Genomic DNA, 26,442 nt, shown 5'->3' with positions numbered 1-26,442 from the left:
AGAATGATAGACCAATTAAGATACTGTCCAATCTACTGTTTGGTTACAAAAACCAAATCAGAAACAGAAACAGAAAGCCGGCCAACTATTGCAAAGATGATGGGGGATATTAAGCAGAGAAGAAGACGACCAGCAAAATATCAGTATCAGGAGTAGCTTTCGTGATAATCTATGGTAAAAGACTATGAGTAAGCCTTAGGGTTAACTCTTAGTCTCACAGATATGCCCAGAATTAGTCCAGAGAGCAAAAAGCCTGTTTGACCAGTTCATTACTACCGTATTTTCCGGCGTATAAGATGACTGGGCGTATAAGACGACCCCCAACTTTTCCTGTTAAAATATAGGGTTTGGGCTATACTCGCCATATAAGACTACCCCTCTTCCAATGCACACCAAATAAAAATTAAAAAACATCAACTGGCTCACCTACAATGAAAAGCAGCTGTGCTAGACCCAAAATGGCCCCTGCAACAAGCAGGAACCTCACACAGCCACAAAAAGCCCCCCCAAAAAACTTTCACACTCTAAACACACACAACACAACACAACTGGCTCACCCACAATGTAAAAGCAGCTGTGCTAGACCCAAAATGGCCCCTGCAACAAGCAGGAACCTCACACAGCCACAAAAAGTCCAAAAAACCAACTTTCACACTTTACACACACAAAATTCCACATACAGCTTTGTGAGATTTTGTGTGTTTGTGTAGTTAGAGTGAAACACTACAGAAACACACTAAATCTCAGAAAGCTGCACAAATATTATTTTATTTTATTTTATTTTTATTTTTATATGAAAGCTAAATTTAAAACTTCCTAAACTTTAAATGGCTAGGTCTAAAAAAGAACAACTAAAAAAAACCCAATTGCCTATTTTTTTTAAAGCTCCCAAAGGGGAAAAAAACTTACCCAATAGAACAGGGGTCTCTAACCTTGGCAACTTTAAGACTTGTAGACTTCAACTCCCAGAATTCCTCAGCCAGCTTTGCTTTGCTGGCTGAGGAATTCTGGGAGTTGAAGTCCACAACTCCCTGCTTGCTTGATTGCTGATTGCTGATGGAATAGATTCAGGCAAGCGAAGCAAGGCAAGCGTTGGGACTAGCAGCTGAGGTAAGCAAGCTGCAGGGGGAAAACTTTTTATCTTTTACATGGCTCTGGCCATCCCAGCTGAGTTGCAGGGAACTCAGCTGGAATCGTCAGAGCTGGGATCGTCAGAGTAAAAGGGAAAAGACTTTTTTCCTTTTACATGATTTCTGGCGATCCCAGCTGAGTTGCAGGGAACTCAGCTGGGATGGGATCGACCGTCAGAGCTGGGACCGTCAGAGCCATGGTTCTGGCGATCCCAGCTGAGTTGCAGGGAACTCAGCTGGGATCGTCAGAGCTGGGATCGACCGTCAGAGCTGGGATCGCCAGAGCTGGGATCGCGAGAGCCATTTAAGGCTCGTCAGAGCCTTTCGGGCTGGTCTGCCTGGTTACAGGAGAACGACACCCGGCGTATAAGACGACCCCCGACTTTTGAGAAGATTTTCATGTGTTAAAAAGTCGTCTTATACGCCGGAAAATACGGTATATTAAAATATTAATAGGAATGGAACATTTCTGCATTAGAAGTCTCCTTTCAGAATTCTTTAAAAAAAAATGAAACTTATCATTTATCTGCATGAGCTGATCAAATCAGGAGTAGGCATTTTTATGGCCATGGAAATGAATTTACTGTTTTCTGATCTTTTCTGTATTGCTCTCCAAACTTTTTCCTACCTTCTCTTTCTCCCTCTTTTTTTTTTTTTTTTTAAAAAAGCAAAATAGAATATTACCATCACAGTTATTCCTAGAAATCCTTTCGATCCCAAGGGAATAATGAAGACTATCGCGAGAGTTTGCCTTCTGGTTATTTATTTATTTATTTATTTAATCAGGTTATATAACCAGCCATGTTGCCATTGTGACTCTGGGCAGCAAACAGAAACAAAATCAAAACAGCGACAAATAAGATACAGGTAGTTCTCAGCTTATGATCACAACTGAGCCAAAAGTTTTGCCCCTAAGTAAGACAGTTAAGTGAATTTTGCCCCATTTTATGACCTTTCTTGCCAGAGTTGTTAATTGAACCCCTGCAGTTGTTAAGTTAGTAACATGATTGCTAAGTGAATCTGGCTTGTCCACTGAGTTTGTTTGTAAGAAGGTCACAAAAGGTGATCGCATGACCCCGGGACAATGCAACTGTCATAAATATGAGCCAGTTGCTAAGCGTCGGAATTTCTGATCATGTTACCATGGGGATGCTGTCATAAGTGTGAAAAACAGTCATAAGTGTGAAAAATGATCATTAGTCACTTTTTTTCAGTGTCATTATAACTTCAAAGAGTCATGGTGGTAAAACAAGGATTACCTTGGTTTCTGAGGACTAGTCCAATTTAGCTACAGGGAAAACCAAAATCATATTGATAGTTTACCCAACTTCCAGTCAAGAAACATCCAGGTATTCAAAGAGTTGTAAAAAGTTTATTTATTTATTTATTGGTTCTATTTATATGCCGCCCATCTCTGGAGACTCAGGGCGACTTACAATGCGTTAAGCAATAGCCTTCATATTTTTGTATATACCTGCTTAGTAGGCTTTTGGCCCCCCCTAAGCGGTGTTCTGTTTTATACAAAGTCAGCTTATTGCCCCCACAAACCAGGTCCTCATTTTACCTACCTCGGAAGGATGGAAGGCTGAGTCAACCTTGAGCCTGGTGAGATTTAAACTCGCAGTAATTGCAGGCAGCTGGCAGCTAAGTGCTACTTAACAGCATTTTAGTCTGCTGCACCACCAAGGCTCTTTTAGGAGGCTAGAAGTTAGGAGGCTCTGGGCCATGTCAATCTCAGGGCAGGTGTTACAACAGAAAAGACATGTTTCCTCAATTCTGTCATATGATATTTCTTAATAGACAAAATCTGGAGCACACAAACCCTATTGGGTCTACTGAAGATGGGCAAAGATAACTGGAGAAGCATCCCTGGAATAACTTGATCACATGCCATGAAGGGCTTTTTATAGGTGACAACCCACACATTGAATTGTACCCAGAAGTCCACTGGAAGTGCAGCTCATGGAGCAGTAGAAAAAGATGGGTGTATTGTGATACCCATTGACAAAAAAAAAAAAAAAAGTGTGCTTTGTGACTGGCCATGTCTATCTAGTAAATAGGCAATTGTCCCATGGAAGCTATTGATATCACAGGCTCCGTAAATTCTCCAGTCCCCAAAGATTAGTTCTTCATGGGTTGAACGCATTTGACCCATTTTGGAACTTTCAACTTTAGCACTAGCAACAGCACTTAAGACTTATATACCACTTTATAGTGCTTTTACGGCCCTCTCTAAGAAGTTTATAGAGTCAGGATTGTCCGTCCTTCCCCCCCCCCCCAACGAACCATGTCCTCATTTTACCGACCTCGGAAGAATGGAAGGCTGAGTCAACCTTCCAAGACCGAGTGGCTGTGGTTTCCGACGTCCCGATATAGTCAATTGGTGCCATCACTGACTATTGGGGATGAGTCATTGCCCCCCACGGAGAGGGTTCGCAACTTAGGCGTCCTCTTGGACTCACGGCTGTCTTTAGAAGAACACTTGACAGCTGTGGCCGGGAGGTCTTTTTATCAGGTTCGCCTGATTCGCCAGTTGCGTCCCTTTCTGGATCGGGACTCGTTAAAAACGGTCACTCATGCCCTCGTCACTTCACGCCTGGACTACTGTAATGCTCTCTACATGGGGCTCCCCTTGAAGAGCACCCGGAGGCTCCAGCTGGTCCAGAATGCAGCCGCGCAGGTAGTTATGGGAGCAGCATGGCGCTCCCATGTGGCTCCCCTCCTGCGCGAGCTGCACTGGCTCCCTGTGGTCTTCCGGGTGCGCTTCAAGGTCTTAGTTACCACCTTTAGAGCGCTCCATGGCTTAGGACCGGGGTACTTACGAGACCGCCTTCTGCCACCAATAGCCTCTCACCGCCCAGTACGCTCCCATAGAGAGGGGCTTCTCAGGGTGCCGTCAGCCAAACAATGTCGACTGGCGGCCCCCAGGGGGAGTGCCTTTTCTGTGAGGGCACCCACCATCTGGAACGAGCTCCCCCCAGAGATACAGAAGATTCCGGATCTGCGCACTTTCCGCCGTGCCCTCAAAACATTCCTGTTTCAGCAGGCCGGCCTGGCCTAACTTTCCCTTTATATTGCTTTTTGATTTTATTTTAAACTGGGATGTCTTGAATTATCTAGGACCAGAATGTTTAGTATATTTTAATTGGTTTTTTTATTATTAATGTTTGTATTACATGTATTTTTATCGTTCGCTGTTCACCACCCTGAGTCCCTTAGGAGTAGGGCGGTATATAAATTTAATAAATAAAATAAATAAATAAATAACCTTGAGCTGGTCTGCATCTATGAAGCAAGCAACAAATAAATCCAAAGATCATAGAAACGTTGAGGAAGGAAATCCAGGAGTCCAATACGCCAAGATAGATAGATAGATAGATAGATAGATAGATAGATAGATAGATAGATGGATAGATAGATGATAGATAGATGAATAGATAGATAGATAGATGAATAGATAGATAGATAGATAGATGATAGATAGATAGATGAATAGATAGATAGATAGATGATAGATAGATGATAGATAGATAGATAGATGAATAGATAGATGAATAGATAGATAGATAGATGATAGATAGATGAATAGATAGATAGATGATAGATAGATAGATGAATAGATAGATAGATGATAGATAGATAGATAGATATCCTTCAAGCTCAAAGAGGCCTGACAGTACCTTTCAACCTATTGATTTTATCCTAAGGATAATTCTAAGGCAGATTTGCATATTACAGCATTTTCAAAGTGGAAAATGAGATTTAAAAACTCCTGGGCATGACAAAAGTCCTAATTTATTTCAATGGCGTCTCTCAAAAGCATGGAGCCAACCCCCCCAAAGAGCCAATCAGAATCTTGCTACGGTTAAAAGTATCGGGTCGGATTTCTGGCCGGGCTTGAGGCCATTCCTGCAGGTATAAAAAATAATAATAATAATCTCGCCCTGCCTTGATCTTTTCTGGTATTTTGACGTCTCAAAATTTCCGCTCTTTTGCCCTCCGTACCTTTGGGCCCACGATAAAGAGGTGTGGGGGGGTGGTGGAAGGAGAAGACATAACTATTGCTATTCCGCGTGAAGGACAGTATTCTCTCGGGCTCCATTGCGTTTCTCAACCAAGGGTCGGGCGCCCCCTATCGGACAAACCGGGGACGGCCGCTGTCAGCGCGTCAACTTACTCTGTGAACTTGGCATGAGGCCAGCTATATTCTCTCCGCGGCCTTAGGAAGGCAGGCAATGCATCCTTCGGATAAAAAAAGCGCCGCCATCCCTTCCGTTGGCCTGAGACGAGATTTTTGAAAAAAAACAACAACTACTACCTATAAAGGAGCGAAGCGAACGCCTAAGTCTCGCCCCGACAAGGTTTGGATGATCTGGAAAAGGACCTACAGCGAGGGTGAGACCGAGGCTCCCGCGGACTTCCTCTCGGATCTGGGCGCATCCTTCCCCGCTCTCTGTCTCTCCCTCCCAGGCTGGGAAGCGGGTATTACTTTCTACGCCGGTCCGGTCCACAGGCAGAGAGGATTAGGAGGAGGAGCGGAGGCTCTTTTTCTCTTTTCGCGCAGCGTCCGGCGGTCCAGATGCTGAAAGGTTGACTCCGGGAGGCTCAGGGAAGCCTTTTTTCTTTTTTTTCTTTTCCCCTCGGCAAAGCGCGAAGGCGCCGGTGGAGAGGAAAACGGCGCGTCCGAGGAGCTTTCCGCAGCCGCCCAGGCATCTCGACGCGCTTCAATCTCCCAGCCCGGTTGTCCTCCCTCATGCGCTGCGCAGCCTGAATCATGAGGCGTCTCTTTTCTTCTTCTGCCGAGCTTCTCCTCCGACTGCTGCGCCAGGGAGAGAAACCCAGGCGGGCGAGAAGGGGAAACCTCCCGCTCCCTTGACCGAAAGGCGGCTGCTGCTGCTGCTGCTACCTGCCGCCTCTCCTCGCGCTCTACTAACCCGCCTCGGCGTTATTCTGGCGGGCTGCGTCGGCTTCTTCTCTCCCCCTCCCCTCCCCTTCCCGCCCCTATTTCCCATGCTGAAGGGCTCCCCTCTCGCGCTCTCCCCGCTCGCTTTGTAAGCAGGCGGTTCTCCTTCGCTGTGGTGGCTCTCCTCGCTTTCGGCTGAAGCTCCCTTTCGTCGGAGTTGATCCGGCCGGCCGGGGCGAAGCGCCCCCTTCGCCTTCCACGCGCCCAGACGCTCCTGAGGCAGCCTCGCCACGGGTGTATGTGCGGCGCGTGCCTCCCTCTTTTTTTTTTTTAAGCCTTAAAGTTTTTTTTTTTTTTTTTGGGTTCTCCTCACCTCACCTTCTTCCTTCGGCAGCGACTCTCCTCCTCCTCTTCCTCCTCCTCCTCCCCTTCCCAGACAGACCCACATTTCTAGGCAGCCAATACCAGGCTTGGCAGCGGAGAGGGCTGACTCGGCGGCGGCCACTTTTTTTCTTTTTTCTTTTTTATCCCTTTCCCTCTGTCCTCGGACTCTTCTTCTTCTTCTTCTTCTTCTCGGGGAGTCTCCGGAGCTCTTTGCCCGAAGCCGGGAAGCTACGAACCGAAGCGGGGTGTGTGTGTGAAGATGAAGGGCGCCGGAGACGGCGTTTAGGCTCTCCTGGGAGGCGAAGCCGCCTGTGGAACGGCCGCTTTGGCGAGGGAACCAGCACGACTTTGGGGCTTTGGGGCGACGGTTCTGTGGAGGCGGCTACATTTGGAGAGGTAAGTCGTTCCCCCCCCCTTCCTTCCTTCCTTCCTTCCTTCCTCCCTCCCTCCTCCGCCGTTTCTCTTTCAGGTGGAGAGCGAGATGCCTCGCTAAGCTTTGGCGGCTTCCTCTTCGCTTCGTGCCTGGAATTGGTGTTTTCTAGCATTTTTTGGGGGGGGGGGGGCGCCGCCTCCTGAAAGTTGGTTAGGGATGAGCTCCGTCCGGGATCCACTTCGGCTTTCTGTCCCTTTTGCTGGCATGCCAAGTGCCACAATGCAAAATCGAGGTGTTTTTTTTTTTTTTGCTCCCCAAGCAACTGAGGCGCCTTGCTGAGAAATGCACCTGAAGGTCATCTAGCCCAACCCCTGCCAAAGCCGAGCCCAGCTTACCAAGGCAACATTCTTTGATGAGCCCGGTTCTGTAATAATCTGGGTTTGGCGAAGAAGGGGCTGGTGTTACTTAAGAGGTGACTCTAAAAGAAAGGATGCTGTTGGCAACCAGAATACTGGCAAATCCGTTTTTCTTTTCTTCCGGCAGCTACTTTGCCCTGACAAAACTTTCTGTCCCCTTTGTAGGGATGGCTGTTCTGTAATAAAAGGACAGTTTTGCTTTTTTTAAGCGTTATCGGCTTTGACGATATGTTTCCCATCTCCCAGGCCGCTGTTGAACATCTAATGAAGGCAGCCTAGACACATCACCATGAGATAAAAGGATGAAATCATTTCCTTCGTTTGCTCTGAAAGAAACTACTTGTTTAGTGTTAATCCTATCTATGCGTGATTTTTTAAAAAAAGGAATAGGACGATGATAGGAGGAAAGGGCGAGATTTTGGATGAAGCGAAGGGGTCACAGGAAATCTAAAGAGGCACGACTTTTTTTCTGTTTCAGGAGCTTTTGTGGCAGAGGTGAGCTTTTGTGTTATTCGTGTAATCGTTTGAATAGATCTACAGCAAAGTACCCCGTGTTGCTGTTAAAACAAATCACAGAGAGTGTATTACACTGTATAAGTCAAATTCTGCTTCTGGAGCAAACATCGTGCTATATGCCATGGCCTAATAGCAGAGAGAATATTAATATCTGCATAAGGTAATTAGCCAGAGAAATGTTCTGTTCTAGTACTTGAAGCAGTAGAGAGGCTGCTGTTACATTTTATTTCTGAAATTATATGTGGAGGTAGGGTAACGCTCGCTGTGTTGCCTGTTGCCCCACAGGTGGCATTTCTTCTCAGATCTCTGGGCACTATGGAAAAAATAAAAGGGACTAGTTGATTTTGGCTCTAGTCTTGTTTTAAATATGGGAGGTTGAGCAAGAAGTGGAAGCTTCTCTGGTAAAAGCATTTATTATTCTGGAATGGCAATACTACCAGCACAGAACCTTGTTTTCTTGTTCTTGGAACCACTCACAGGTGATGTGACAGTTACTGGGATTTGTGCGTAATTTTTCTTGGCTTTTTGGTCTTTGAATTGTGAGCTTTTGGCTTTTGACTTGATGAAGCTTACTGACAAAATACATAATTAGCATTCTTCTCCGAACAGCCTAGTAGATCATTAAAATATGGATGAGAAGAGCAGGCTTCTAGTTGATTCAAACTGTAGTAAAGTAATAAGCAATTTTGCTCTGACATAGGAAATTGTTTCTCAAATAAGTCAGAAGTTTTAATGACAGCTCTATGTTATCTGAACCAAAAGGTTTTATACTGATGTAGTTCAGCACATGTTTAATCAAAAATAAGTCCCAAAGATTTTAATGAGACTGTCCAAGTAGTCATAGAATCTTGTTTTGTTTGTTTTTTAATAGTGGGAATTTTTTTTAATATTTACTTTCTGTATCTTAGAACAGCCAGTCTGTTGATGTTTATTTAGAAGTAAAATAAACAAAAACTGACTTAAAGACTTAAAACCATTTAGTGTCATATGAAGTAAATGGAGAAGTTACTTTTATAGAAGCCCCATAGTATTTTTTCTTTTCCTAAAGAACAACCCCCTCTATTATAAATTATTAATTTTACTTTTGTATGGAAATATGGAATATGGGAAAATAGATATGATTAGGGTGAATCTGGTGGAATGAATGGAATTTATGTTTTATAAATACAAGTATGAATTCATAGCATTATGTCCCAGCACTATTCACTGATGAATAGTACTGTTTATGATGAATAGGTATGTTTATGATCAGGCAACTAGTCTAAAAACTTATTTTGCTTATATGTACATAGAAGTACGTTTGAGTTCAATAATACTTAGCTCATGTAAGAGAGTATGGCAGCTTTATTTGCATCCTATTGTATAGTCAACAAAAAGTAATGGTAAATAACTAGGCTATTGCTAATTAATCAATAACAATATACTAACTAGCTGTAGTAACTGAAGTAGAAATATTCAGTAACATGGTAGTGAGAAGGCTAACTGATAACACCTAGTAATGGACTGATCCAAATCTATAAATTACAACATTTTTATTTGGCATTGGTAATAGTCAGATATGTGTTGAATGTCATTAATACTGAATTTAGGTCTTAATATTATTGTATGTGATATTAAATGCACTAAATAGAGATTTGGAGGAAAGCATGATGGTGCACACTGTGGAAAGTCTGGAATAGAATGGAGCAAAAGAAAATATATACTGGGAAATATTGTTTAAAAGATTGTAGTACATGTGGAAAATAAACATATCATTTTGGTTTGTATTGGAAGCTCCACTTAAGCCACCCCCTTGAAAGTATGTGATTGATGAATCATATATTAATTCAATTAAATGCATAGCTTCACAAGTGCTTAAAATGTCAACATGGCCTGATATCTAAATTTCTTGTAACTATGATATCTTATGTATTGTATATTGTATTTCTCATTTTCTTTCCAAAAAATAGTGCCTCTCTCAGTAAATTTTCCCCTACTTATTTTTAAAGTTTCAAATGCACGTCTTTGTTAGTAGAAATATTTGAAGGGAGGAATTTTTGAAAAAGTAAAAGTATTATTATTTGTAGACGTCTAGTACAGGTAGTCCTCTATTTACAACAATTCATTAAGTGACTGTTCAAAGTTACAACGGCGCTGAAAAAAGTAACTTATGACCATTTTTCATAATTATGACCATCCTCATGGTCAGGTGATTGACATTCAGTCATGTGATTGACATTCAGATGCTTGACAACTGATTCATATTTATGATGGTTGCAATGTCCTGGGATCATGTGATCACCTTTTGCGACCTTCTGACAAGCAAAATCAATGGGGAAGCCAGATTCATTTGACCACTGTGTTATCAATTTAATAACTGTAGTGATTCACTGAACGAATGTGGTAAGAAAAGTCATAAAATGGGGGCAAAACTCACTTAACAAATTTCTCACTTAAGCAACATAAATTTTGGGCTCAATTGTGGCCATAAGTCGAGGACTACTTGTATTCAATTATACATTGGAAATGGCTGCTGAAAGAACTACATATTATTTTTCTTTCTATATATCAAAATCATCTGATTAAAGAAATGGAGTTACTGAAATGGCAAATGCATCGTTTGAAGCACTATCAAATGTTAAGGGCATATATACAGCAATGCTATTGATACATCATTTCTCAGAACTATTGATAGTTGTGATGGACTGTTGTACAAATTGCCAGGAAGGAGGAAATACATTCCAGAGGGAGCAAAAAATATTGCAGTTTAGAGAGTTGGAATGGTTCCTCTCCAGTAGATCTCAGAGTATATGTCTTTGGTGTAAGTAACCTGCTTTAGTTTGGCAAGATTGAAGCCAGGCTCCAAAAACCAAGAAGAACACATTGATACTCTTCTAAGCAATTTCCTTTATTGTTCCTCACCCATAAACCAAAACTAAAGCAAACTGCTTATACCCAACATATATTCTGGGAACTGCTCAGGAGGAGCTGTCTTAACTCTCTTTCTCCCACACTGTCTGTTGCAGCTCTGGAATGGATTCACTCTCTCCTTGGAATCCAGACAATATTCCATCACAATAGCACATTGTTGGACTAGTTGAACAATGTTCCAGTTGAAGCTACTATTCCGGAATGGACATTCAGTTCTATTTCTTGTCATGTCTACAGCAGTTTTTCTGCAAGAAAGAAAAATACTCAGATATGATAGTTGAGTCAACAGTATTAGAGGATGACTAATACCACAAGAGCCTATGCTCTTTATTCATTACTCAATGCTTAGCTGTCTCTGTTGCATAATTAATGTTCCAATACCTATATATGTGAGTTTGTGTGGTCTTCAAGAAATTGAATGTAGTAGTCTACTTAGATGGTGAGCTTGTGACACTACAATACTTTTAGGCTACAGCTTCTAATATCCTACAGCACCAGCCACACTGGCTGGTTATTGGAAATTGCAGTTTAAACATTCTGCAGGACTACAGCTCCTCACAGCTCCTTTAAAGCTCACTCTCCTTCAGCATTTTAAACAGAAATATATGATCACTAATATTGACTTAGGTGTTTAAGAAATTGTTTTAGGACAGTCTATTTTGAAGTGGCTTTTCCTCTTATAATAGTTTTCTGAGAGTACCATAGGGAAGAACAATAAGCTAAATGTAATGAGTTTCAAGTTCTATCTATTTTGCAGGTTCTTAATAAGAATAAAATATTAGCAGGAATTGGAACATCCTGAATTTTTGCTTATTTGGCACCACATTATTTAATAAACTTAGATCTGTTCCCAAGGTGTAAATTTCTTTGCCCCTCCGTTCAGTAAGGAGTTATCCATATACAGATCCTCTGATAATATGGGAAAAAATAACATATTGTATATTTCTCAGTACTTGCATGTTTGCTAAAAGACTTGAGAAGTGTGATGCTTGCTCTCATTTTCAAAAAGTATTGCAGGAGGTTATCACTCACCCCTCTTAGAAGAATGAAATATTTTAGAAAATATTAAAAAGGCAGAATATTATATTTCCCTGGATGAGAAAAGGAAAACATGTTTTTAAAGACAAAGCAGCTCCCTGCAGCTCCCTGCCCCCCGCTTCAGCTCCAGAATGATGGGATTAAGACATGACCTTCTGGGACATGGCTAACCTTTTTGCCATCACGTGCCAAAAGCATGGGGAGCATGGGGGGGTTGTGTGCGTGTGTGGCCACACCCAGAATTCAATGCCACCCCACACCGCCGCACATGTGCATGTGACATCCCCCACGCTACCCCCGCTTTTGGCACATGATGGCAAAAAGGTTAACGGTGGGCCCTGTAGGCCCGTTTTTTGCCCTCCCCAGACTCCAGAGGTTTCCTTGGAGCCTGGGGAGGGTAAAAACAGCCTCCTCCCCCGGAGGCCCTCCAGAGGCCAGAAATGGCCCATTTCCCGACTTCCAGTGGGCCTGGAAGGCCCAAAAATCAGCTGGCCGGTGCGCACATGCGTGCTGGAGCTGAGCTAGGGCAATACTCATGTGCCCACAGATATGGCTCCGCGTGCCACCTGTGGCACCGGTGCCATAGGTTCGCCATCACGGCTCTAGGATATAATAGGATTAGCCCTTTACCCATCTAGCAATAGAACCAGTGGTGGTATTCAGCCAGTTTTATCGGGTTCGGGCGAACCTGTAGCGGCGGCTGCGGGAGGCTCCGCCCACCCACCTGGACATTGTCATGTCCCTTTTTTGATACTCTGTGCATGCACGGAAGGCCCTGTGCATGCATGGAAGGCCCTGTGCATGCGCGTGGTGGCACGTGTGCTCACATTTGTGAACTAGTAGCAAAGGAACTGGTTCAGGTAACCACCCCTGAACAGAACTCACCATATGGCACAACCAAGCCCCTTCATTACATCACCCAGCACGCTTCAACCAAACTTGACTTCAAGACTAACATGACTTCACATGGGAGTCTTACTGCAACCAATTGAATATTTCACTTGCCACAGGAACGTGAAGTTCTGAGATGGGGCCCAACACTGGATATAAATCTCTCTCCCTCTCTCTCTTCCATGTGCTCGATTGCCCAGGACCTCAAACCATGTGGTCCTGTCCACCATTAAGCCATCTTTCCAAACAGCTTCCATGTTTCCAGTGTCTTTCTCCCCACTTGGAACTGAACCCAGATGGACATTTCTTCCAACAGTATGAAAAAATAAGAAACAATTGATATACGGGAATTCCTATTGTATTATACCTTCTTCCTATGGCAACACACATTAACAGATGGTATCACTTCTCAATATAGATGATGACTCAATGACTTGGTGGTAAAGATCCACAAATAACATCTGGCAGGTAATTAAAAATAACTTATAAAATGGAACCTGAAAACTAAGGAAGACTGGAGCAAAAAGTATAGTAATACCTTTGCTTACAAGAGGATCTTAACTTCTTCCAACTGCCAAAAACTGTAACCCAGCAAGATCTATAAGAGTTAAACTAAAGTCTAAGGATCTCAAATGTCTCTTACTGCATTTTTGGCTGGTTTCGAATTATTTTGCCTAAGGCCTGAGGTCTATCAAATGAATCATAGTGATTCACTATCAAAATAACTGCATACTGAGCATACAATGTTATATGCTGTTATTCTTCCTTAGTAACTTCTATTGATTTTGTACATACTTCTAAGTTATATTTATATGAAACGTTCCATGTAAAGTACTTATTTACCCAGATTTAAGATATTCTTTAAAACTGTGTTATTCAAAAGCTTGTGACAAAATAAAGAAAGAAGGTATAGCTTGCTATTTCATGTATGACATAATATTATAAATCTATTGGTGGAAAAAAGATGTGTTTTGCCAAAGACTGCAACCAAATTAAGCAAAAAAATCAATAAATCCTTGATTTCAGATTTAGCTAAATAAGAGAAAAACTTGCTTATTGTTAACTTTATAGAAATACAGTTGGAATATAATGTTTCTTAAGGTCAATATGCTAATTTCTGGATTTCAAATGAAGACTTCCTTCTACAAAGATTTCTTCTTCTTGTTGTGCTATATCCGTCATTGGACGTTGGCAATCATGTTGGCAATCCTATTTTTGTCAACAGCTATATGAAAAAGTACTGCTGAGTTTTGTCCAAACCAGTCCGTTAGGTTTCCATGATGTTCTTCTTCTGCCTGGATCTCATTTGCCTTCAATCTTTCTCTGGAGGATTAAGTGAACGATGCCGTATTTTTCTGGGTGTCGCATCACATGTCCAAAATATTCTAACTTTCGCTTTTTAATGGCTTTGATGATTTCCCTTGGCTTTCCCAGGCGGCTTATCACCTCTTCATTTGTGATTTTGTTAACTCAGTTTATACATAACAGTCGTCAGTAAATCCACATTTCAAATGCTTCTAGTTTCTTCAAGTGGTTTTCTGTCAGAGACCAACTCTCTACTCTGTAGAGCAGGATAGAAAAGATGTAACATCTGACAGGCCTGATTTTCAGTCTTAGGCTTATGTCGTGACTGCAGAAGACCTTTTTCATTTTGAAGAATGCTGTTCGAGCTTTCTCTATCCTTGTCTTTACTTCGCTGATCATGTCCCAGCTTTCATGTAAATTAAAATTAAATTATTAGAAAGATTTAGGTGGTAAGAAAGCATGTACACATTGCACGAACAAGGATAAACTTTCTGTTTTTAATTAAAGATCTCAAAGGTGCTTTTTTTCCCCCACAAAAAAGGCAACCGGACTGTTTTTTACTTGAGGAAGAAGAAGAAAATGTTTCCCTTCTCATCTTTACCCCTCTTTCAAATCAATGGTCCTCTCTAACCAACTTTTTTTTTCCTTCAAAAGGCAACCGGACTGTTTTTTTCCTTGAGGAAGACGTTCCTTGGTTTAAAAAAAAGAAAGGGCAAATCAACTTCTTAAGAACTACCACACTTTAAAATGCTAGTGTAAATATATATGTTGTGGTGAACATGGAAATACCAGCTATCCTCTATTTTATCTTGTCTAGTATTTACAGCATGGTAGACCTGATGCTAGTTCCTAACTCCTATTTTGCCTGCTAAGAGGAGAAAAGAAACAGATGTAGAAAGCCATTTTTTGGTGTGTTTGTGTATAACACTGATTCTCTTGAGCAGAACTGCCAATTGATAGGAGAAGTACTGGAATTGTGAGTGGAGGAATGTGGACTCTTCTTACATTATGAATTTAATATTCATAGGAGTATGACAAATAGAAAAACTTTACCTGGATGGTGTTCAGGTAAAGGCTTCCTGAGTCAGTAAAACACACAAGTAATCCCAAAAAGCTTTTATTGCAACAGCTGTGAATTCTGTTCATTCACAGATGAGTCCCAAATAGTTGTAAAGAGTCCTTCGTGATAAGGCTGACCTTTATCTCCCTTGACACGCTGCCAAAGATCTAATTGGCAAAGCCACACGGAGTCCAGAATCAAACAGAGCTTCAGACTTTAAACTGAACAGAATTAACAATGTTGCTTCCTGCAAAGGCTCACGTGCCTTTGCTCCTCTTTTAAGTCTTATGGGATGGGCCAATCATCTCCAGGACTGGTCCATATTCCTCTCCAGCCTCCTCATTGTCTACTCTGCTGCCAGCTCCGCAGGCTGCTGGCGGACCAAAACAAATACTTTGTATAGATTTGGGTGTAGTTTTAGTCCCATTTGTTTTTCGGCCAGTAATATTGGAACAGGTATGTATTTGATAAAATAAGAAAATACTTTGGAGGCCTGTTGGAGAAAAAAAAACAGCTTTGTTAGTACTGTATGTATTAATCGTTACGTTTCTTCAGTATTGAAGAAGGCTATGGAAGCCCATTAATGAAATATTAACAAAAATATTAATAATTTTGCACATAGCTGTCTTCAATTAGAAATGTGTGTCTAGGGATAGAATATTTTTAAGTCTTTCTGAAAATGTTAAAATTTCCTCAGGACACTGCTACAGGGCATTGCATGCCAAAACAACTAGTCACAGAGACAGTTTTTTTCCCCTTATGCCATTACTCTGCTGAACACCTAATCCCCATAGTACTGCCATATGTCTAAATATATTTATCCATATAGTACAGCTGTATTACTATTAGCCTTTTCATCTTTTCTACTACCTTCCCTTATTGGTATCATTATTATGATTATTATTACTTTGTTGTTTTGTATGTATACTGAGAGCTTATGCATTGGAGACAAATTCTTTGTGTGTCCAATCACATTTGGCCAATAAAGAATTATGTTCTGTTCTGTTCTGTTCTATTCTGCTCGGATCTATTCCATTCCATTACTACAGCTTTTAGCCAACTATGCTGGGGAAAACTATAGTACTAAATCATATCCTACACGAGTACAAGACTCATCTCATTAAAAATGTCTACACAGAGTGCTCTACTTATAAATAGGTTACATTCCAAAAAGCTGTAAATCTGTCTTGTCCAACAAGCATTAAAAAAAAATGGACAATACAGTTCTTGCTTTACATGGGTAATGGCATCATGGCTAATCTGATGAAGATGGCATAGGCTCGTCCTCTCGAGATGAAATGACATGTTTCCAGTGGGGTTTGCAGGGTGGCAGGAGGGAATATGGGGGGAGGAGAGTGGAGGAGGGTTGGATGCATATGGCGGACTGGAAGCTGGCCCTTTCCTGCTTTCTCCCAATTTTTTTTCCTGCTTTCTCTCATTGCTGCCCAGGGTTCACTGGCCCCATCAGGTTTTGCCATGATGCTGCATTGAGAGCTGAACTGCCCCTGTCTACAACTCCAGCCTATAGGGTCCTGGGGATCAGGAGAGGATGAGAGTAGGTTATTTTCCAGTGCATCCTTCCCCATCTTTTCCTGACTTCTGGGTCTGGACAAGTTTGTTTGTATTGGCAAAAATTCACACATCAACAGTTCATTAGTAGAGTAGTATTTGTACTTGGCATTCTGTAATAGTTCCCATTTATGACACATAAGAAGTTCCAGCTTAAAATGGATTCTTGGAACTACTTCATAGAGCATGGAAACCTTTGGCATGCACGTGCACACTGGCAGCTGAGCTAAATACCAGCATTTGTTCTGTCTGATGTACAGAATAATTCATTAGCTTTTACTGCCAGCACAAAAACATATCCACTGTTGGGTTTTTTTTTTTTTTTTTGGTGAAGATAATAATGGAAAATCAATTATTTCACCAAAATGTAGACTTGCAAGTGTACTCCAGATTTTAGAGCCCTTGTAGAAGAGAATATATGTAGCTCAGAGCTGAACAGTTGGGTGCTTGGTGTTCTTTGAGCTTGGTTGTTCGCTTGCAAACATCTTATTACCCAACAGAGCCTGGATAGCTCTGCAGACAAAGGCACTGTAATTTAACACCAGCTGTCTGCAATTAAAGTAAGTTTGAATCTTGCCAGGCTCAAGGCTGACTCAGCCTTCCATCCTTTCTAAGGTAGGTAAACTGAGGACCCAGTTTGTGGGGGCAATAAGCTGACTTTGTATAAAATATACAAAAGTATGAAGGCTATTGCTTAACACACTGTAAGCCGCCCTGAGTCTCCGGAGAAGGGTGGCATATAAATCAAATTAAAAAACAAAACAAAACTAGGTGACATAATCAGTGTGAGAAAATATGAGACTTGCTACCTTTTAATATGCAATAAGCTTGCTCTGATAGTTTTGGTGGGATATGATTTCCTCCTTGGAAGTTTCTTGATTAAGCTGTTGTTTTCTACTTGATTGTTTGCTTGTGATCCTACTTACCTGGCTGCTGGCATAAGTCACAAGTGTGAAAAACTTTTTCATGAGGTTTTCATAAGGTTTTAATTTTGAATAGTCACCTTTGCAGCTGAGGATTTTCAGTAGTGTATCCAGTTTATGAAATCTACTACTATTAATATATTGTAGAGGCACAATATTGAAAAGGAAAATTTAAACTCTTGAGTCAATATATTGCCTTAAATTATGAATTCAAATTTGAAAATACACAATAATTGGATATCTAATTTCCACTTGTTATTAGACCTGAAGGGAGTCCCCATCAAGTGAAGGGGAGTTTAACCATTTCTCTGGGTAATTGGTTCCACTGTTGAGCTATTTGAATCAACCCCCCCACCTTATCTGTTGGATTCAGTTTTCCTATAATTTAAATCCATATAATACAGTCATAATGATGATGATGATGATGATGTCTCAGGATGCGGTGGTCAATCGACAGGTCGGCAGTTCAGCAGTTTGAATCCCTAGTGCCGCGTAATGGGATGAGCTCCCGTTACTTGTCCGAGTTTCTGCCAACCTAGCAGTTCGAAAGCATGTAAAAAATGCAAGTAGAAAAATAGGGACCACCTTCGGTGGGAAGGTAATAGTGTTTTGTGCGCCTTTGGCATTTAGTCATGCTGGCCACATGACCATGGAGATGTCTTCGGACAGCGCTGGCTCTTCAGCTTTGAAATGGAGATGAACACTGCCCCCTAGAGTCGGGAACAAATGTGTGAGGGGAACCCTTATCATTACCTTAATACAGAGAGAGGTATTAAGAAAGTGCTTTGATTTTCATCTGTATGACGTATTTTCAGGTATCTGGAAATATTACCACCTGTTGTCTGTCTTCTCTCTCCAAGGCTAAATATTTCTTATTTTCATTCACCTACTCATCAGTAGGGCAGCATGGTAGCTCAGTAATTAAGATGCTGGGCTTGTCATCTGGAAAGCCGGCAGCCCAGTTTCAAGATCTGAACTCCAAGCGATAGGGTGAGCTCCCATCCTTGCCTGAGCTCCTGCAAACCTAGCAGCTCAAAAGCATGCAAATGCAAGTAGATAAATAGGTACCACTTCAATGGGAAGGTAACAGCTCTCTGAGACATCATGCTGACCACATGACCGTGGAAATGTCTTTGGACAGCGATGGCTCAATAGCTTTGAAATGGAGATGAACACTACCCCTATAGTTGGCAATGACTAGCGGAATAAAATCTGCAGGGACTCCTTTACTTTTACTTTTATTTATCAGTACATTCATAAAAGCACTGAAGAATGCAGAGTCCAGGAGTAAAACATATGGCATTCTGCTTCAATAAACCTCCCACTAGGAACAGTTCATGACTGTTCCTTGAATATGAACTTTGAGCTAGCTGTGCATCAACTTGATTGGCATGGCATCCAATCTATTTGTATTAACTTTCAGTTTGTGAAAAGCAAGGTGTAGGTGAAAGAAGTCTACTAATAAAACCACAAGTATATAAATATTATTGAGCATGTCAGACTCAAGTTTATTCATCATGCTTCCATAATGTGTATTAATATAATATCAAACATATATTATGACAAGTGTGATCTCGCTGACAAGACAAAATTGAATGCTATGTTATTATCATGCACACAGAGAAGGAAAATCATAGTATAAAGTAAACGTTTTTAAGACAATTACTATACTTTTCCAAAAAGACATCAAGGGAGTTTCAGAGAATTGTATTCAAAGGATAATTTTCAAAGAATGTATTGAAAATTATAGGCTTATTCAATTTGTTTAACATATATGCACAAATTTTACAACAGAGTGTATTCACTGAAATAGAAGCAAAAAATTGTGAATTCTACCATTCATGATGAGATATTAAAGTTAATTTGCCAAAAGTCTACATATGGTATCATCCTGACATATTTCTATGTGTCAGCTTTGATTTTATACATATTACAATGGCCAAAGGTTCTTTTACACAAATGAACAACTGTATGGTGTTAAATATAATAATACTAGATTATAATTATAATAATATAATACAGTAATATAAACTGAAACTGGAATTAATAAAAGTCATATAGTCCTTGATCAATTGCAATTTTTATCCTACTTTTATTTCATGCCATTTACAGTACTATTGAAGTTTATTGTGCTAATGCATATATAACATAGTTGTATGGTTAATTGCAACTAATATTCTATCTTCTATTTTACATGAAATTGGAATTAACTATGTATGCCCTCCAAAGTATGAACATTTGATGAATGTCTTTTTTAAAAATTGAGGTAAGCTGTGGGTGGTTCCACTCATCCCCTTAAAAAGTTGTGAATACTAAAGATGCATACATGAGCAATGGTTAATTTAAATCAGAGCATATGATGCAATGTAGTAAGGAGGTGTAGTAAGAAACTCAATCCAGATAATATGGTTGAGAGAAAGAGGATGAAGACAGACCCTCCCTAATAGTCTACAGAATATATTACAGATACCGATAGTAGAGTGCTCAATCTTGCATTGTGTATAGCATAGCTGGCTGGAAAATTCTAGGAGTTGAAGTCCACAAGTCTTAAAGCTGCCAAGTTTGAAGACCTCTATTACACACACCACAATGTAAAGTAACTGCTACCAATATTTTAGCTGGTATTGGTCTTCATACTCATTGAGTATGAGTCTTCTTAATAACCTAGGATGCTTAGTTTAAGCATAGTATATGTACGGATCCAAGAAGTATGGCCTTATTATATAGTTGAAAGAAATTTTGTCAAAGCATGGATTTTATAACTGCCACCTTAAGATCTTTGGGTTTGGCACCCAGTGTACTGATAACTACTGGGAACACCAGTGTTTCCACAGTCCAATTGCATTAGGCAACCCAGAAAGATATTTTGATCATTAGCTACTAAAAATATATTGAATTAAAATGGTTCAAAAGAACTAGTATTGTTCTACTTGTCTCATGCAGTTTTTAGCATAGGTTATGCATTAAAATGTTCAAAGCAGCCCCAGTCTCAAACTATAGTTGGAAGCCTGATTGAAGTGGGTTCTTAAATTTACTGTCATTCAGAAATAACTGGGGGAATAAACAACTTTAGCCAAAAGTTGAATCTATAAGACTGACCTATTGTTACACAGAATATTCCAGGTCAAAAGAGAACTTTTGTAGAGTTCTGCCTATTTTAAGAAGGGACAATGTCCCATCAAGAAGGATGGATTTCCTAAACTATGGGATCAGTCCTATATAGCTGATTCAATTGCCGACAAAGGAAAAGAAGGGGTAATTCTCACTTCTCTGCTCCGTTGACATTGAGATTTTGAAGGTTTAAAACAAAAACAAGATAATAGGGAAAAATCACCAAAGTTACATTCCTATAACACCCCCCAAACATTGAAGTTATAGTTAGACTTTCAATCAACATTATCCAGCAAAAATGATGAGTTACTAACATTTTGAATTTTTTTCTCCAATATATTGTGGAAGCTAACAGTAAAACACAAGCCTAGTGATGGCTAACCTTTTTGCCATTGTGTGTCAAAAGCAGGGGGAGCATGGGGGGAGGGGTTGCTCGTGTGCCCACACTCATAATTCAATGCTTCACCCTGCACCCCCCCGTGCATGTGCATGTGACACACACACACCCGTGCTCCCCTTGCTTTTGGCATTTGATGGCAAAAAGGTTACTAATGGGCCTGGCAGGTCCGTTTTTCATCCTCTCCAGAGGTTCCAGAGGCTTTCTTGGAGCCTGGGGAGGGCGAAAACAGCCTCCCTCAATCCCCGGAGGCTCTCCGTAGGCCAGATACGGCCCTTTTCCCAACTTCTGGTGGACCCAGAAGACCCAAAAATCAGCTGGCCAATGCGCGCTGGAGCTGAGCTAGAGCAATGCTCGTGGGCCCACAGATATGGCTCCGCGTGCCACAGATTCACTATCACGGCACTAGCCTATTTGGGGTGAATACAGTGAAGATGGGCAAATAGGCATGTTTGTTAATTAGGCATGTTTGTTACTTTGAGATTTTATTTGAGTTGTCTTGAGATTTTTTTACCACTTATATTTAAGATTCAGTTGGTTTCAATTTCATAGTAGACAACTATCCCTCTGAGAAAAAGTTGTAATATCTGCCATTTGGATGTTAACAGTCAATACAAAAGGTGGGCACATTCATGTAGATCCATTAGGAATCTTTATCAGATCATTTTAATTGTTTTTTAAAATTATTATTCTACCCATTTAGCGGTTTCCATAGCTATGAATTTTAAGATGAATATAGAGAGAGAGCTGATCAGGATAATGGAGTTATACAGAACTCCATTAGATTGCAAAACTTAGATTGCAACTTCAGATGAACAGAGTATCTAATTAAGCATATGCTATCCGGCATGCATAAGGCTTGATAAAATCTGGAATATATTCATAATTGGGTTAGACAGGGAATCCTGTGTTGTTTCAGACTGAACAGTTTTAGGATCAGCAATGACATATCCTAGAACAAGAAGCTTTCCAGAACAGGATACAGAATACTGAGGTATGGACAGAACATCCATAAAATCCCACAGAATTTAGCCCATTCAATGCAAAAACTTGTATTTATGACATCATGTTGGATGAAACATCTTGACCAGACTCTCTTGTTCTTATTTTTTATTTTCCTTCCTCAGGAAAAAAAAATCCAAACGACAGTTCTCTCTTATTACAGGAGCTAATAACAAATAAAACTTAATTCTCTGTTCCAGAGTATTGATTTAGGCTTTCTTACTGTTTCATTATACTGTCCTTTACTTCTTGTTTAAATGGCGTATTTGCTGCTAATGCACAAAATGCAATAAAAAAGATTTTAAAAAATCTAATGGGTTATCCACTCAAGTGCTATTCTGCAAGACCGTGTTTTCCCTTTTGTACTGCTTCTCATTGAGCATGGATCAATATAGAACAAAACCTTTTAATATCAGCAGGAAAAAAATTGCTGGTTTTAAATCTTCAATTTAATTTAAACTTCCGTTGATCCTGAGTGATACATTACCATCTAAACAATAGTGCAAATTCAATTAATTCACTATTAGAACTATATGTGGGGCACACTAATATCTAGCATACATTGAGCTGTATATATTCTGTATGCTTATTTGTAATCCAGAGGTTCTAAAACTTGTAGATTCATGGCAGTTTTTGTGGCTCAGTAACTTTTTTGTGGTGTTCTGGAGTTCCAAAACCAAGCACACAATTTGGGAACCAAAGGCTCTACAGAAATGGCAAACTCACAGGGGCGCAGCAAGATATATTAATTTTTTGAGGGAAACACAGTGCTAATAGGTTAGTAGTTCACACAGTATGTGACAAACATTGTTGTGTGTAACAGCTCCACACAATACTTGGGTGAACCAGAAGCAAGATGTATTAAAAGCATTTGCAAAAGCTGGTGAAACTTCAGTTTAGCGCAGCAATAGAAGTCCACACCCAGTTACAGATCTAAGTATATTTTATACAATTCTAACCAGTGGTGGGATTCAACTGGTAACAACTGTTTCGCTGAGGCACGGCAATGCGCTCTGCTGCACCTATCAGCTGGGCTTCAAACAAAGTAAATAAAGGTCAGTATAATGCAGGGATGGGTAGGCGGCCCTAGTTTATCATCAGAGTGAACTGGTTCGCTCTCAGCTGATCGTTGGAGCTATCGGTTTGCCCAAACTGGTCCAAACGGGCTGAATCCCATCTCTGATTCTAACACCGGCCACTTGTCCCTCCTTTCCAGGCTCAGTTGATAGGCCCAGGTCAGTCACATGCTAACAGTTTGCCTATAATCTGCTATTCTACCTAAACTTTAAAATTAGTTAGAACTGTGTTGCTAACACCCAACCCCTTCATTTCTCATCTCTTTGATATTCCCTTATTTTGTTTTTCTGTACAACCCAGTACCTGGTACATATCTCAAGCCAGAAGCTGTGTATGTCTTGGGTTCACACATTGAGCAAACATGGCTGTGCCTTGGATACGTAATAGTGTGGCTATACTTTTAAAATACTAACTAACAAAGATAATTTGAACAAAGAATATGATATATAATCTATATGTTAATCTACATTATGGAAAATTACAATTTATTATATTGTATCTCATATTTACTTATTACCTTGTTAGGTCAAGCTTTATTAACTCTTTATGTCTTTATTCTGATAATAATTTTAAAACATCCCCTACATTGGGAGTCACCATTTTCCTTGACAATTTAAAATTTCATTCTGTCTTTGTGAGTCATTTCATAATCTATAAAACTGTTGCCTTTAAAATATTCCCAAATAGCTTGAGTTATAAGAAGTTAAAGACTTAGGGAGAATATGAATGCAATAATTTGTTAGCATATTTTAGCTTTATATTTGTGAATACTATACCCTGTGCCTGTTCTGGGAAGTCTAGGGAGGGGGGTGGGGAGGAACGGGGGAGGGGGAAAGGGTGGGGGGGGAATGTTTTTATTTCTTATAAAACTTTTCAATAAAAAAAAATATTCCCAAATAAGATCTTTCTCATGGACAGGAACTAGGCTGATTCATTAGGTGAAATATGACAATAATAGGATCCACTGCCATGCTTAGTTTTGTCTTCTCTTTGTTTTGCAAATAGTGTGTCTTTCTATGAGACAGACCAGATCAAGAAATAAAGTCCATGGAAGACTCTTTACTCTTTCTGCTTGGCCAAGCTCCGCCTGCATAAAAAGCAATAAGTTGACATTTTTATTTACAAGTGGGCATCATTTAATTATGAAGGTGCTGAACAAGTGATAGTTATGACCACACCTTGTACTTAGAGCTGCCAGAGGAGCCCTGCAATCACATGATCACAATTTGTGACATTCCATGCCAGCATCCCACAAGGAAAATCAATGGGGAAGCCAGCAGGAAGTCAAAAGTTGCAGTTACAAGAAGTCTTTGCTTAAAGCGTATAAAGTATTAAGTTATTATTAAGTTACTAAAAACATTGACCAAAGCAAAAAGCCACACACAATCCTTGTTTAATTATGGCAACCAGAACTGCCATTGCTAAGAGATGCAGCCAATGGCTTATGACCATATTGTTTAATGAAGGAGTTTCTTATCTCTGTTTCTTGTCTCTGCTAAATGAGGACTTTTGTACCTCTTATATGCCATCATCATTTTCTCTCCAACTGTAAAGCCAGGGGAAATTCAAAGCAGAGGAAAATACATTTGAATAAATTGGAAATATATATTTTTATCAAACTGCTATAAAGTAGTGTTGTGCATTCACCTGATTCAAGGGTACATGAATGGGACATAAATGTAGCATCTGTATGGAATACTTTTAAATAGTATTTTCCTTATTATGCGTGGTCTCTGGAAAACAATATATTTGGCTCAAGGATTTGTGCTAATGCAGGTGCTTAAAAAGACCTTTTTTTGCTTTGGTCAATGTTTTTAGCAACTTAATAATAACTTATTGCTTTATATCCAATGCCTTCTGCATTATTTTATGCTTTTAGCATGTACATTTTTAATAAGTAATTCCTTTTCAATTATTGAGATAGAAAGAAATTGTCATTCTTTAAGAGGAATTGTCATGAAGGAATTCAGATCAGGAAATATCAAATACTGACAAAGAAATTAAGTGCATTTTACAGAAGTCAAATATCTTGTTAGATCCGGGCTGCTAATCAATAAGGAGTTTTTAAAATGGCATGACATACTGTTCTCTTTGAAGAAATATTCTGTCTTGAAAATAAATTACTCTCATAGAGTGGAAATTAATTTTATACTGAGTGTTCAAGGTACACAACATAGAAGTCAAATTTGCCTTTTTAAAGTGACTCATTAATGCAATGCTGCTTGCTAGGGGGATTGGCCCTTAGAGAATATTTGCAGTTGAACATAGATTATAGTAGTTGCCAGTATAATGGATCTGCACTCAGCTTACATTTGATAAGTGTTTGCTTCTGAAGTGCTAAATCAGGTAACTAGAGAGTTTGGTGTGGTTAAAAAAATCTTTTATAGAATAGGAGTATCAGCAAATACCACTAACTAAATTTCACTAGCCTGCTGTTATGATGAATTAGGTCTCCTATCCAGCAGCTTAAATATTCCCACTTTTAGATATATTAATGACTTTATATTACATATTCTTTCTGCCTTCCTTGGACTGTAAGAATATTATGAGCTAATAATGTTCAGGAAGTCACTGAAAAATGTATGAATTTAAGAAAGTTGGTTGTATACAGGTAGTCCTCGATTTACAATTCATTTAGTGACCGTTCAAAGTTACAAGGGCACTGAAAAAAGGGACTTAATGACTGTTTTTCACACTTACGACCTTTGTAGCCTCTCCATGATCATGCAATCAAAATTCAGACACTTGGCAACTGACTCACATTTATGACCATTGCTTTGTCCCGGGGTCATGTGATCCCCTTTTGTGACCTTCTGATAAGCAAAGTCAATGGGGAAGCCAGACTCACTTAACAACCGTGTTACTAACTTATCAACTGCAGTGATTCACTTAACAACTGTGGAAAGGAATGTTGTAAAATGGGGAAAAACTCACTTAACAAATGTCTAATTTAACAACAGAAATGTTGGGCTCAATTGTGGATATAAACTGAGGACTATATTTGTTGATTTAGGGAAACTAAAGTGAATATACTATTGTATATTCTATGTATTGTCTATTCTATGGTATACTATTGTATTATAATTGTTTTATTTTTTTCAAGTAAGAAGTTGAAGGTTGCTTGTTGAATACAACATAATGGAAGTAAAATATACATGAAAATGATGGATTGCATTGTTTGTAGAATCATCTGTTAATAGCAATACCAGAGAAATCATGGGTTTTTTGGAATAAAAGTAAGTCGTTCTCTCCAGTCACCTTTCTTCTTTTTTGACTAATGGGATAGAAAAAATGTTTCTTTCAATTTTGCTTTAATTGTAGTATATGTTGGCCAACTCACAAAACTTTTTGATGTTGCTGCCAGAAATGACTGAATACATTGTTTCCATGATGACTGAAGTGTTTTTTTTATTAACATATTGTAACTGCTGATGGAG

General features: G+C 39.8%; 1 protein-coding gene and 1 long non-coding RNA gene across 7 annotated transcripts in view; one reads left to right on the top strand and one right to left on the bottom strand.

Annotated features, from left to right (window-relative positions):
* Window positions 1-1,882: 1,882 nt before the first annotated feature.
* On the bottom strand, window positions 1,883-4,543 carry LOC148113157 (uncharacterized). The gene is made up of 2 exons (XR_015728524.1): window positions 4,399-4,543; window positions 1,883-3,463 (listed from the first exon to the last, which is right to left on the bottom strand). It is a non-coding gene; the product is annotated as an uncharacterized LOC148113157 (long non-coding RNA).
* Window positions 4,544-5,323: 780 nt separating this feature from the next.
* The window catches only part of PCDH15 (protocadherin related 15), a 716,117-nt gene continuing 694,998 nt past the window's right edge, over window positions 5,324-26,442 (top strand). For 4 of the 6 annotated variants that reach the window (XM_060682279.2, XM_060682278.2, XM_087871770.1 and 1 more), the window contains exon 1: window positions 6,160-6,813. The gene's annotated coding sequence lies outside the window, so the exon portion shown is untranslated. Of the gene's footprint in view, window positions 6,814-26,442 lie in introns of all 6 variants that reach the window. The other 2 variants (XM_087871772.1, XM_060682277.2) reach the window with 1 other exon arrangement.

Source organism: Pantherophis guttatus, chromosome 6 (genome assembly GCF_059756535.1).
Source record: "Pantherophis guttatus breed Tessera chromosome 6, ASM5975653v1, whole genome shotgun sequence".
Lineage (NCBI taxonomy): Eukaryota > Metazoa > Chordata > Lepidosauria > Squamata > Colubridae > Pantherophis > Pantherophis guttatus.
This window is presented reverse-complemented; position numbering and strand designations above follow the sequence as displayed.